Here is a 13521-nt window from a genome sequence, read left to right as displayed (position 1 = left end):
CCATGCCTGCCAAACTCATACTCAGTCTTAGGACTTGCCGTGACCCATCCTCATCCTGCATGCTGTTTCTGTCGGCCTCTCACTGCCCCCATGACTGGCCTCAGAGTTCCCTCCTGTGTGTCTTATCTCACTCCATTAGCGCTCCCACCAAACCCTGCTGTAGAGGCCGCTGTTAGGCAACAGGCTTGAGCAATGGAAACTTGAACAAGGCAAAAGGCCCACGGCGACCACTGAGCTGAATGCAAACAGGTGCAGTAAACCGTAGGCCCTGACCAATGAGCTACTGACAACTAGGCACAGTTACCAAAAAAGGGAAAATTCTATACATCAGCATACTCGCTCACTCCACCCTGTAACTGTGGCCCGTCCCCACCACCGGTGGCAGTCTCCCCTTTGCTGTCCTGCCTCCTGCTCCCTTGCAGCATATTCAGTAAACTTCTATCTCTTTAGTTCTGCCTTGGGTGAATTCTTTCACTACCTACACCGCCGGCCCTCACCCAGTCAGGACACCCCACACCTATCCCAGTGGCCAGTTTTGTGCCTGTTGGGCCCACTGGTCTCTTTACCATGACAGCGACTCTTGTCACCTTCTTCACCCTGATGCCTCCCACTGGGTTGGCACAGAGTGGGCACAAGAAATGATAAGGTGCTCTTTGAAGGTGGGGCTTAGTCTTGTCACCTTTGATTCCCTTCTGATTGTATCCAGTTGTGCAACGAGGACCGTCTGCAGGGACAGAGAGGGAGCTGGCCCCCTCTAGGCCAAATGGGATTAGAATCTTTTGGGTTCTTAATTGTTTGACTTTTAAAAATTAGAGCTACCTTGGGGCACCTGGATGGCTCAGTTGGTGAAGTGTCTGACTCTTGATTTTGGCTCAGGTCATGATCTCAGCGTCATGGAATGAAGTGCCAGGTCGGGCTTGGAGCTCAGTGCGGAGTCCGCTGGAGATTATCTCTCCTCCTCGACCTCTGCCCCTGCCCGCCCCTCTCCGGCACGCTCTCTCTCTCTCTCAAAACAAATAAATCTTAAAGCAACAACAACAAAACTAGAGCTGCCAAACGCCCCAGCTAACCTCATGGCCTTTGGTCCTTTTTGCTTTTGATTCGCAGTCGTGAGAGTCTTTAAGAAATACACTCATTAAACTTTTTTCTTAAATGACAGAAGCTCTATCAATGTACCAAACATCAAACAAACGGCTGTCATTTAAGATTTGAAACACGGAATTTGATATGAAAAACCAGAATCTCTAACTCTGTATAACTGAGCTCAGCTCCCTTTGCCCGCAATTCTGCTCAATGGCAGCCAAATCCTAACAGTGCCGGTTGATTGCCGGGCACTGTCCATTTACACGCAGACTTTGTGGTCTCAGAGGAAGTTTGCCTTCTATTTTGACCGTGGCTAAAGGCAGGAAATTCACTGCACTTTGAAACCCAGCGCGGCTGAGACAGGGAAATTAAAAGGACCCCATGAAAAATTGCCTTTTTTGCTCCTTTTCCTGTTTCTGTTCTTGCTTGCCCTACCTTCCCGCCTCGCCTCACGCACGCATTGTGGAACAGACAGTGCGTGTTGTCTGTGTAGAGGTCAAGGGTTTAATGATTTCTTTGGAGGCTTCCAGCACAACAGATAACATGTAAGGAGTGACTGGGCGGGGTTGTCGTGAATGTTTTCCAAGACCACTGACTCACCGAGACCCCTAACTCCAGGGCCTAAGTGACTTAGGGGGACACCTAAACACCCATCTTTGCTCCTGGATGCCTGAGAAAACGTGTGCACCAGACCACAACCCTCAATAAAACACCCAGGCCCGCTGAGCAGGGAGCCTGAGGCAGGGCTGGATCCCACAACCCTGGGATCATGACCTGAGTCAAAATCAGGAGTCAGACACTTAACTGACTGAGCCACCCAGGGGCCCCTTAGTCAGGTTCCTTTTGACTGTGACAGTTTCTAAGACTTTCCTCATGCGCGTGTGCGCGTGCGTGCGTGTGTTTAATGACCTTGGCAATTTTGAGGGCAACTGGTCAGTATTTTGTAGAATGTCTCTCAATTAGGATTTGTTCGTTTCCTCATGGTTAGGTAGAAGACCAGGGAGGTAAAGTGCCGTGTTTGTCATATCACTTATCATCGTTGATGTTGACCTCACTGAGGCAGTATTTAGCAGGTTTTTCACTGTTAAGTTATTCCTTTATTCCTCTGTTTCCTGTGTGTTAATTGTGTTTATGGTGTCTTTTTTTTTTTTTTCCACAGTGTCTTTTCATAGGGAAGATTTACCTGTTTGGTCTCTTTAGAGCTGGAAAGACCTTCCTCAAGGGACAGCATCAATGGCCCCAGCAGGTCTGAGGTAGTGAACGCCCCTGGAGCATCGAACCCCAGGCTAAGAACTTCCACACTTGCCTCACTGACCCCTGAGGACAGCCCATAATGTTGGTCCCTTTGTTGTCTCCATTTTGTAGAGAGAAAGTGAAGTCTGCCTGCCGTTAGCCACACCAGAGCCAGCAAGCGGCAAAGTCAGGGTTCATACCTGGGTCTGTCTGACCCTGGACGTAACTGCTTTTTTTTTTTTTTAAGTTTATTTATTTTTAGTAATCTCTACACCCAACGTGGGGCTCGAACTCACGAACCCCAGATCAAGAGTCGCAGGCTCTTCTGACTGAGCCAGCCAGGTGCCCCCGGAAACAACCGCTTAAACGTAGAAACCAAGGTCCAGAGAGAGGGCGCTTTTCTGAGCCCACCCAGCAAGTTGGTGGCTACGGCCAGGCCACCTCTGACCCCGATGAGTCAGCAGCTAGTCCTCAGCCCAACCCCAAGCCGCCCACTCCTGAGGCACCGCCAGTGCTTGTCCTTAGGCCGCTGCGGCTTTTAGCACCCCCAGGGGAAGGGACCCAGACTTACCAGCAAATAAACACCGCCCACAGATTTCCAAATATACAGAGATAAGTGTTCCTTCCCACCTCAGCCCGGCCAGGCTGGAACTCCAAACATGCTGCCTGGCTTCTTCCCCTCCTGGGGTCAGGTTCTGGGGCTTGAGTCCCCCTCAGAACAGCACGTGTCCTCTGCTGTGCAGAAACCTGCCCCGTGGGGCATCTTCACCACCATCATCAATAGTAACAGCGGTAGTAGCATGAGTCGTCCACGCTTCACATTTTACAGAATGATCTGGAACAAAGTCTCCACCGTCATCCTGGGCACCGGTGTCTTTGTCGTCAGACACAGTTCTTGAGGGTCCTCTGGAACCCAAGAGGGGCTGTCTCCCTCACATCCCGGGGAGTGAATTGGGGTGCAGAGCTGCGCGGGTATGTTAGCTGCCCCCACCCCGTCGCCACTGACGGAGAGGATTGCTTTGCCAAAGCTCTCGACTGGGGAGAAGTTTGAACAAAAAGCCAGGCAATCTCCACCCCCTTGCTTCAGTTCTGGGCTGATCTTGCTTCATCTGCATTTCCATCCACGTCCCTCACCTTTAGTGCAAACCCCAGAGGGTACATCACTTCATCCACACAAGGCAAGAATCATCTAAAGGATGAGGAGATTTTCATTAATATAATAGTATAATTTCCACCCCCCACCCCAAAAGGAATAGTTCTATAGTACCATCAAATGTCTGGTCAACACTCAAAGTGCCAGATACTTCCTAAAGAATTTCCTTAAAAAAAAAAAAAAAAAAAAGTCTGAGTTAGTATCCAAATAAGGTTAATACACTGTGATTGGCTAATATGTTAGGTTTCTTTTATTCTAGTTTCCCTCCATCTCTCTTGTTTTCTTTGCAACTTATTTGTTGACAAAAAAGCTTGGCAGTCTGTCCTGTGGGGATCATCATAGCCTGGATTTCTCTGGTTGCAGCCCTGTGGTGTGATGTAACATGTTTCTCTGTCCCCCAGGGGATCTTGTAACTTGCGAGTTGGATGTAGAAGTTTCAGACGATGCAGGCTCCACTTTTTTTTTTTTTTGGCAAGATTGTTTCATAGGCGGTATTGTTTCTTCCATCAGAAGACGTATACTGACTGATTGCCTCCCCTTTTGCGATGGTGTCATATTGCATTATTTGTAAAAATTCTTATTTTGGAAAAACTTCAAACCAGTGGAAAGTTGCAAGGATGGTTGGTACACTTTCACCTTGATTTACCAATCTTTGCCACATTGATTTTGTCATTCACAGGTGCATATATATATATATATATATATATATATATGCCTATATACACATTATTTGAGAATGGGCTGCAAGTGTTATACCCCTTCACCCCTAAATGCTTTCACTTGTATCTCCTGAGCGCTCTCTTTCATAACCATCCAAGAGAAAAAGTTTCTGTCTATATTCACAGCACTTCTGACACCAAGCGTGTGGGTTTTCCCTCACATTAAACAATTCTCCAACTCTTTAGACACCAGCTAGGTGCCGTACAATACGGTTCTCACACTAACCAGTTGGATTTAGCATGGATCCCACAGGTGAAGGACTGGGTCCCACAGGATTGTCCCCACTTTAGAAGCCAATGATAAGTCACAGGTTGTCACCTGCTTCTGACCAACTGGCTATAAATCAGGGGTTCTCAGACCTCCTCCTCAAGTTCAATAGTTCACTAGAAAGGCTCGTAGAACTCAAGGAAACACTGTTTGCCAGTTTATTATAGAAGATACGATAAAGGATATAGGTGAACAGCCAAATGGAAGAGAAGCCTGCGGCAAAGGATGTGGAAAGGGTATGCAGCTTTCAGGCTCTCTCTGGGAGAACCACCCCTCCCAGTGTCTCAATGTGTTCACCAACCAGGAAGTTCCCCGAATCCCATTGTTTAGAATGTTTATGGAAGTTCCATTACATAGGATGATTGATTAAATCATTGGCCATTGGTGACTGAACTCAATCTCCAGCCCCTCTCACCTCCCCAGAGGTCTGGAGGTGGGACTGAAAACTCCAACCCTCTAGTCACAGGGCTGGTTCCCCTGGCACCAACCCAGCCCCCACCTTTCAAATGTTTCCTTGTTAGCACAAACTTGGGGTATGGTTGAAAGGGGGCTTATTATGAAGAGCAAAAGATGATCTACCACCCACCCAGAGAAGTGGGATCCAGAGAAGACCCCCGCTAACAACTCAGGCTGGGTAGAGTGGTGGATTCCCTTTTCTCCATATCCTTGCCAACACTTGTTATTTCTTTTCTTTTTTTTTTTTTTAAGATTTTATTTATTTATTTGACAGAGAGAGAGAGAGACAGCCAGCGAGAGAGGGAACACAAGCAGGGGGAGTGGGAGAGGAAGAAGCAGGCTCATAGAGGAAGAGCCTGACGTGGGGCTCGATCCCAGAACTCCGGGATCACACCCTGAGCCGAAGGCAGACGCTTAACCACTGTGCCACCCAGGCGCCCCAACACTTGTTATTTCTTGTCTTTTTGCTGGCAGCCACTCTAACAGGCGTGAGGTGACATCTCACTGTGGTTTCAACTTGCATTTCCCTGATGACGGGTGACGTCCAGCAGCTTTTCTTATACCTGTTGGCCATCTGTGTATCTTCTTCGGGAAAATGTTGATTCAGATCCTTTGCCCATTTTTTAATCAGAATGTGTTTTTGCTGTTGAGTTGCATGAGTTCTGTATGCATTTTGGATATTAACCCCTTATCAGAGGTATGATTGACATATACTTTCTCCCATTCCATTTTCAGTTTACTAATGGTTTCCTTGCTGTGCAGAAGCTTTTTAGTTGACATAGTCCCACTTGTTTATTTTTGCTTTTGGTGTCAAATCCAAGAAATTGTCACTAGGACCATCAACAATTATTAATTGAGCACCTAGTATGAATAGGGTATTGGAGATACAGCAGGTCACAAAGCATATCAAGTTCCTGACTCATAAAGTTGACATTCTGGTGGCAGAGAAAATAAGAATAAGAACATATGTTGCCCAGAATAAGTGGGTAAGGTGCAGAGAGGAAGGATAGGATGGGGAGAGCTGTTTTAGATAGAAAAGTCAAGGAATTCCTCTGTGATGAGGCAATTAATAAGCAGAGATTGCAAAGTGAGGCAGGTATTGCAGGAAAACATTGCAGGTGGAGCGAATAGTAAGTGCAAAGGCCCTGAGGTGGGACAGTGTGTCAATATGCTTAAGGAACATCAAGGAGGTCATTGTGATTGGAGCTGAGGGGCAAGGTGGTGGGGGGGGAAGGCCTCCTGATGAGGTTGGAAAGGTAGCCAAATGGTGTTGGATGGTGTATGCCATGGAATTTGCTGTGCATGAGCAGGAAGCCATTTCTGAGTTTTGGGAAAAGTGCCCAGATCTGACTTTAGCTTTAGAGGCATAAGCCTGCACAAATGTGGAAAGCAGATGGCAGGGGTCAAGTTGGAAGTGGGCCACCAGATAGGAAACCATGAACATGGTCCTAATGAGAGGGGATGATGGCTTAGCCCAGGGCTGTGGTACTAAAGGGAGGGCAAGTTCTCAGAGTTTGGATGAATTTTGAAGATGAGGCCAACAAGATTAGCTGGCGGAAGTGGCATATGGAGAGTGGGGGATGAGCGATAACGGTTAATTTCATGTGTAATTTGACTGGGCCTTGGGAGGCCCAGACATGTGATTAAACATTATTCAGGGTGTGTCTGTGAGAACGTTTCTGGATGAGGTTAACATTTGAACTGGTTGACTGAGAAAAGCAGATTGCTCTCCCCAATGTGGGTGGGCCTCATCCAATCAGATGAGGGCACAAAGAGAACAAAATGTGGGGTGAGGCAGAATTCACTCTCTCTGCCCAACTGTCTGAGCTGGGACACCAATTTCTTCCAGCCTTTGGACTTAGATCAAGACTTGGACTGGAACTTATGCTACCAGTTCTGCAGGGTCTGCAGAGTGCCAACTACAGACTTAGCCTCTATAATGAACCAATTTTTATAATGAATCCATATGTATATATGTCTCACCCTGGTTCTGTTTCTCTGGAGGACCCTGAATGATATGCTGACCATTGAGCTTGCTGGCCCTGCCTATGGAAAGCTTGGAGTTGGCAGGCTGGACCAGATGACTGGGAAGACAGTTTGGGACACGTTGAAGGGGGACTGTGTGACATGGGGTGGGCTGTGTGACCTTGGGCAATTGACTTTTTCCTGTAAGAGCTTTATATTTCAGTTGGAGAAACCATCTTGTCCATGTGATTCCCAAGAAGATGACTCAGACCTGAGCAGGTGGAGCCTTGCATTACCTGCCACAGTGACTGGTTCAGAGACGAGTCTGTGGACAGAGATAAGACTTCTTTCCCTGTGCGCTTCTGGATCTAAGGGCTTGGAGCTGCGGTGGATCCACAAGGAGACTATGAAGAGAGCATGAATCTGAGAGAGAGATGGAGAGAGGGAGAGAGAGAGGGAGATAACACAGGTCCTAGGGATGGCTTTGAGCCCCTGATCAAGCTGCACCTGAAGCTAGTCTGTGTCTAAACTTTTCAGGTATGTATACCAATATATTATTTTCCTCCTCAAGCTAGTTTGGGTTGAGCATCTTGTTAATTGAAACAGAAAGAGCTGTACCTGGAAAACCATCCAATCCTTTCATTTTCCAGATGAAAAAAGGTACAACCCAGAAAAGATGAAAGACTTCCCAGAGGTCACACAACTAGTGTGCAAATGGGTAACTGAGCCCCTACAGCCAACCAACCAACTCCCCTACTTGATGTCTCTGCAGATCCAGGATTCTTGGTTGGGAACAGGCTGCCCCAGCCCCCATTCCAGGAATGGAGTCTCCGTTGTGGAGTGACTCAGAAGTCTGACCAGGAGGAGTGTCCTCTCTCAGGGACTCCACTGGCGGCAGGGAGCCCACTGGGCAGGCTCCAGCTCACTTTACCTCCCCGTAGCACATTTACGCCAGTCCCCAGGGCCCTTCTGCTGTGGGAAGGTGAAGTGGCAGACACTGGGGACGGCTTTGGATGCTAGCCTTCCAGCCATCCCTGGCCTATGGACATAAGCACACAGACTAGTCACGGTGTCTGCTGTGTGTGCGTTCCAGAAGCAGCAACCATGTGAGCCAAGGTGGAGAGGTGGGTTGCTTGGCTCCAGGGTGGAGGCGAGGACAGAAGTAGGGGAGGGTGTGGAAAGATTGAGTGTGTGCCCAGCGCCAAGGGCAGATGCAGGGGCCCAGACCTGTGGCCAGCCTCCTTGGCGCCCATCCTCACCGACCCATCCACCTCCAGCTGTCAGGGTTGAAGCCGGCCCTGGGAAGGGGAGGGCCAAGCACCCCGCCCTCTGGGAGCTCCTCGCTGGGGTGGTGGAACCCAGCAGAGAAAAGAAGACAGACGGTGGAGCCGTGCCAAGGCCCATAGTGGGGGCCCGGGCTTGACAAGTGAGGTAGTGCGTGGAGTACAGGGTGCTCGGTCTGGCTCATCTCACGGGGTGTGACCCATTCAAGCCCGTCTCTCCACCGGGACCTCAAAAATCTCATTCGTAACATGGAAACACTTCACCCGCACTCCTCCCGGAGGGTCCCCGCCATCCTCTGGGCTGCAGTGGTCACAGGGAACCTCTCAGCTATCCCTTTTCCTCCATTCCTGAAAACCCTGTGACGGCTCCCCAGCCGAAGTGGTGTCCCCAGTCCTTTGCGCCTTGTCCCTTGTGGACCTGTCCTCGTCTCCCCCACTCCCTCTTGTTCCCCAGGAAAACAGGTGTGCCTGGATCCCCGAACACTCCAGCGAGACCACATCCCCGTGCCCTTCCCTCTGCCTGGCACGCCCTTCCCAGCCCTTCCACTGTGGGGAAGCACACTTCCCCTGCTGTCCGCCCCTCCCTTCTCTGATGCCCACCCTCCAAGAGCCTGTCTCTGGGCACATCTGCTCCCCAAGCCAGCTCCTAGAATGCGGGTTCATTTATTTCGCCGTGGTGGATTCCAGGGACTGTGCACGTCATCCTGTCTGAAGTCTTCACCAGAGCAGGGCTCCGAGTGTTGGCTGAACTGACTGCTTGTGTCTGGAGCTCAGAGAAAGGAGACGGGGCCTTGTGGGGGTGGGGCAGGGAGTTCAGCGACAACCACAGTGCAGGGTGAGGAGAGGCCTTCCTCCCACGCCCGTTCCCGCCTTGGCACTAGAGGAGAAACCACGTCCTGGGAGGCCCCAGGGCAGCTGTCTGGTCTGTGGCGAGGCCCACTTTCCTGGATCCTGATGCCCACGGCCCTGCCAAGGCCCAGCCAGGCCAAGGTGAGCTGAGGACACACTGGGCTCTGAGCGCCAGGTTCTCATTGAATGGCGCTCCTGTGCTCTGGCCCCGGGTTCAGTGCGGGTGTGCCTTGGCCCATCTTATCCCAACATGCCTCTAGTCTGATGCTATTATTAGCACCCCCATTTCCCAGAGCAGACTGCTGAGGTTCAGAGAAGGGACCCACCCGGGGTCACAGCAGGTGAACCTTCTGGAAATGGCTGCTAAGAACGGAGGACCAAATGCTCTCAGTGCTTTGTACGCGTTAACTTGGGGAATACGACAATCCTGTGAGGAGGGAGCAGTTTCGTATTTATTGAACAGATGAGCAGACCGGGCAGAGAGAGGGGTTAGCGCCTTACGCAAGTTCACCCAGCTAGTAAGTGACCACGGAGCCAGGGCTCTAACTCAGGCATCTGGCTAGCGAGCTTTTATATACTTTGCTCTCCTGCCTGCTGGTGAGGGTGCTGAGGAGGGGGAGGCAATTGTTCTCAGGACAGGACACAACCCAGTTGCAAAGCTTTTGCACGCTTGGACTTGATGTGCCCTTTAGCCCAGGGAGACGCAGGGATCGAGATTTCCATTTTACACAGGAGGGTCATCATTGGCCCCAAATCACTCCACAAGTTAGTTGCAGGGAAGGGGCTGGGGCCCCAAGTTTGACATTCAGGCTTGGGCCCAGCCTGGCCTCTCTGACTATCTGGACACTTTGAGTTTGTGGCCCCCTGTCCCCGAGGAAAGGGGCTTTGGGCACACAGGGTGGGCAGAGAGTTCTGGCTTGCTGTGGGACCTTAGCTTCCTCGTCTATAAAATAAAAAGCCTGGATCCATTGGGCTCCGAGAGCCCTTCCAGCTGGATTCGCTGTCCTTGCTCTGAGAGGTGCTTGGGGACGCAGTGTTCCCTGCTTGCCTCGTTGCTTTCCCCATGACAGCAACCAAGTGGCTCCACTTCCCCTGCACTTTCCCCCCACCTGCTGGCACCTCCCACCTGGCATGGCTGCGGGCTGCAGGAAGCTGGGGGAAGATGTCCAACCAAGCCCAGAGTGTCCGACTGGCTCAGGAATCGGGGCCTCCTGCTTGATCTGCCTGGTGAGCTCCTGCCCCATTCTGCATTGAAACAGAGCGGCTGGTCATCTGTCTGTCTGTCTGTCTCCTTCTCAAGCAGGACTGTGAGCTCGAGGGCAGAGGTCCCATGGAAAGAGTGGTGCTTGATAAACAGTGACCTCTCCGGTTCTGGAAACACGCACAGAGGGGCAGGGGGTGAGCTGAAGGGTGCCAGGCCCCTCCAGCTCGTGGCTCTGAGTGCCCATGGCATGGGAGAGGCCTGGGAGGCTCTGCCTTCATGGGCAGAGGGACGGAACACAGAGGCACGAAGCCTGCTCTGCTGCATGTGACCTTTGGGACAGGCGGGCCTGAGGGTGGAGCCCTCAGAGAGCCTGGAGCTTCTGTGCCAGCAGGGTCATCACTCCACACAGGTCACCCCTACTTCGCACACCGGGGAGGCCTCCGAGGGGAGCCACCGGCTCCCGCTCAGACCCATGATGTCGGCAATGTCCCCTGAGGTCAGCTTGCTCGCTGGCTCAGGAGCGGACCCTCCCAGAAGCAGCCTCACACCCCTCCCTCTCACCCTGTTTGAACCCGAGCCCCTGCTGTGGCTCTGGCCCAGCTCAGTGTGGTACCCATGCCTCCTCCTGTCACCTCACCCCACCCCCAAAAGCTGACAAGGCAAGGTTATCCTCTCTCTTTGACAGGTGAGAAAACTGAGGCCCCAGGGGCATGAGTGTGTGAGCGGCAGTCACAAGCCTGGCCTGAGGCTCAGGGGCCTTCCCAGTGGCCCCCCATGCCATGAGAGTGGAGTCTTCATGTGCAGACAAAACCAAGACAGGCAAGGCCTGTGGAGGGCACAGCCGGGGAAGCAGGGAGGCGGGGAGGGGGACTGTTGGCGACATGTATGTCCAGAGCTTGAACCAGGGACATCTGTCCTGTCATAGACCATTGAAACGGTTTGCACCTCCCGGATGCACTGTGTCCTCTCGGCTTCCCAAGCTGCTCCCTCCACCTACAACACTTCCTCGCTCCCGGGCCCGGCTCGCTCCTGCTCCTCGGCTACAGAGAACTCAGGACTACCTCAACAACGGTTTCCTGAGCACCTACAAGGAGACAGACACTGTCCAAGGTGAGCTCTTCACAGTGAGCAAAAAGAGAATTGTCCCACCTTCTGGAAGTTTCCAGTCCCAAAGGAACCACACAGAGTTGACTTGAAATAGTTGGGATAGACTTGCGGTTATAACGAGCAGCCCCCAAATCAGAGGCTTCACACAACGAATGCTTATTTTGCAGTCAGATCACTGTCGAGATGGGTGACGGGGGCTCTGCTTCTGTGCCCCTGCCATCCCCTAACCTTAAAGCCCCCTTGGGCCCTCTGCACCGGGCAGTCCTGTGAGCGAAGAAGGAAGCATCGAGGGCTGGGTGGGGAGGCTCAGTGGCTGGGTCTGGAGGGGCATGCATGCCGCTTCCATTCATACTCCACTGGCAAGAGCTCGGCCACACAACCACACCAGAGTGCAAGGAAGGCTGCGAAATGTCGCCTAGCCAGCACGTCCGGCTTTGAACTCCTGGCCAGTCTCTGCCAGGCAGAATCACACAAACATACTACCAATTCCCCCAATTCCCTGTGGCTTAAAGCAACAGGAATGTATTGTCTCATGGGGCTGGAGGCCAGAAGTCTGAGATCGAGGTGCCGGAGGCTCTAGGGGAAGATCCTTCCTGACTCTGCTGGTGGCGACCCTAGGCTTCCTGGGCTTGTGGTCACATCACTCCACTCTCTGCCTCCGCCTTCACATGGCCTCGTCCTCTGTGTCTTTTCCTTTGTGCGTCTCTCTAAGGAAGCTTCTGGTTGGAGTTAGGCCCCTCCCACCCCGATAATCCAAGATGATCTCCTCATTCCAAGATCCTTAACTTCTTAAAGATTTCATTTATTTATGTGAGACAGAGAGAGAGTGAGAGAGAGAGCATGAGCGGGGGGGGGGGGGGGTAGAGGGAGAGGGAGAAGCAGGCTCCCCGCTGAGCAAGGAGCCCAGTGTGGGACTTGATCCCAGGACCCCAGGATCATGACCTGAGCCGAAGGCAGATGTTTAACCAACTGAGCCACCCAGGTGCCCTGATCCTTAATTTAATTGTATCGGTAAAGATCTTTTTTCCATACCAGGCAAAATTCACAGGTTCTGGGGATTAGCATATGATGTATCTATGTAGGGGCCACTTTTGAGGCAGGATCACGTGGTCTCCTTCACGTGGCAGCTGGCCTCCAAGAGGCCAGAAACAGAAGCTGCAAGACCTCTTAAGGCCCAAGCTCAAAAGTCCCAGAACATTATTTCCATTGCATTCAATTAGTCCAAGCAGGTCACAGGACCCCCCCAGATTCAAAGGGAGGGAAAACAGAATACCTCTCTGGATGGAAGGTGTGGCAAAGACACAATTCAAGAGGACACGCATGCACCATGGGATGGAGGGCTGTGGCCATCCTTGGAAACAACCTATCAGAGTGTGTGTGTGTATTTTGGTGAAAGCCTCAGCCAAGGGCCCCAGATATATGCTCCCTGATGATGGAGTTGCTGGTGAGGCTGAGGTCAAACTGTTCTGCCCGAATGGGAGCCCCCAAACCCATGAGCTGTAGGCCCACCCAGCCATCAACTAAATGGGTGATCTTGGGCCAGTGCCTCATTCACTCAATAGCTTACTGAGTACCTAGTATGGGCTGGGCTCTGAGCCAGGCACTGGGGTCCTAGTGGTGAGCAGGCCAGGTCCCCATGGAAACTTCTGTTTTGTGGATGACAAAAGTTTGTAACTGGACAAACTGATCACAGAGCATGATAAGTAGGAGAACAGCAAGGAGTTCGGCTAGAAAATCCCTGGGGATACAGAGCCCAGAATGAGCCTCAAGGGCAGAGACCTGGAAGGCAATGAGAACACCTCCCCATTCTGGGCCTCGGTTTCCTCCTCTAGACATCCAGAGGGTTTGCCAGAGCTGTGGACTCAAACTATGCTTCCTGGGGTCCCCGGGCTCCCCAGAGGCGCCCAAGGGGCTACTGCAGAAGGTGGCAGAGCAGCGGGCCTCTGAAGTTTGTGACTAGTTGGGCCGGAAGTTTCTGGTGAGCTCCCAGAATCCAGCTCCCAAGCCAGGCACCCCAGTCTCTGATCCCAGTGGCTGTTTGGGACAAGATGTCCCAGGAGCCCTCTTGTTCCTCAATGGCCCTGCCAGGATTCTGGGCTGTGGAAACAGGAAACCTCCCCTTCTGTCTGGTTGGACCCTCAGGACTCCCCACCATCCCAGGAATTACCTTGCACCAGGATCCTTGCCGCTGCCCCCTCACC

Source organism: Ursus arctos, unplaced genomic scaffold, assembly GCF_023065955.2.
Source record: "Ursus arctos isolate Adak ecotype North America unplaced genomic scaffold, UrsArc2.0 scaffold_23, whole genome shotgun sequence".
Classification (NCBI taxonomy): Eukaryota; Metazoa; Chordata; class Mammalia; order Carnivora; family Ursidae; genus Ursus; species Ursus arctos.
Note: the sequence above shows the minus strand (reverse complement) of the source record.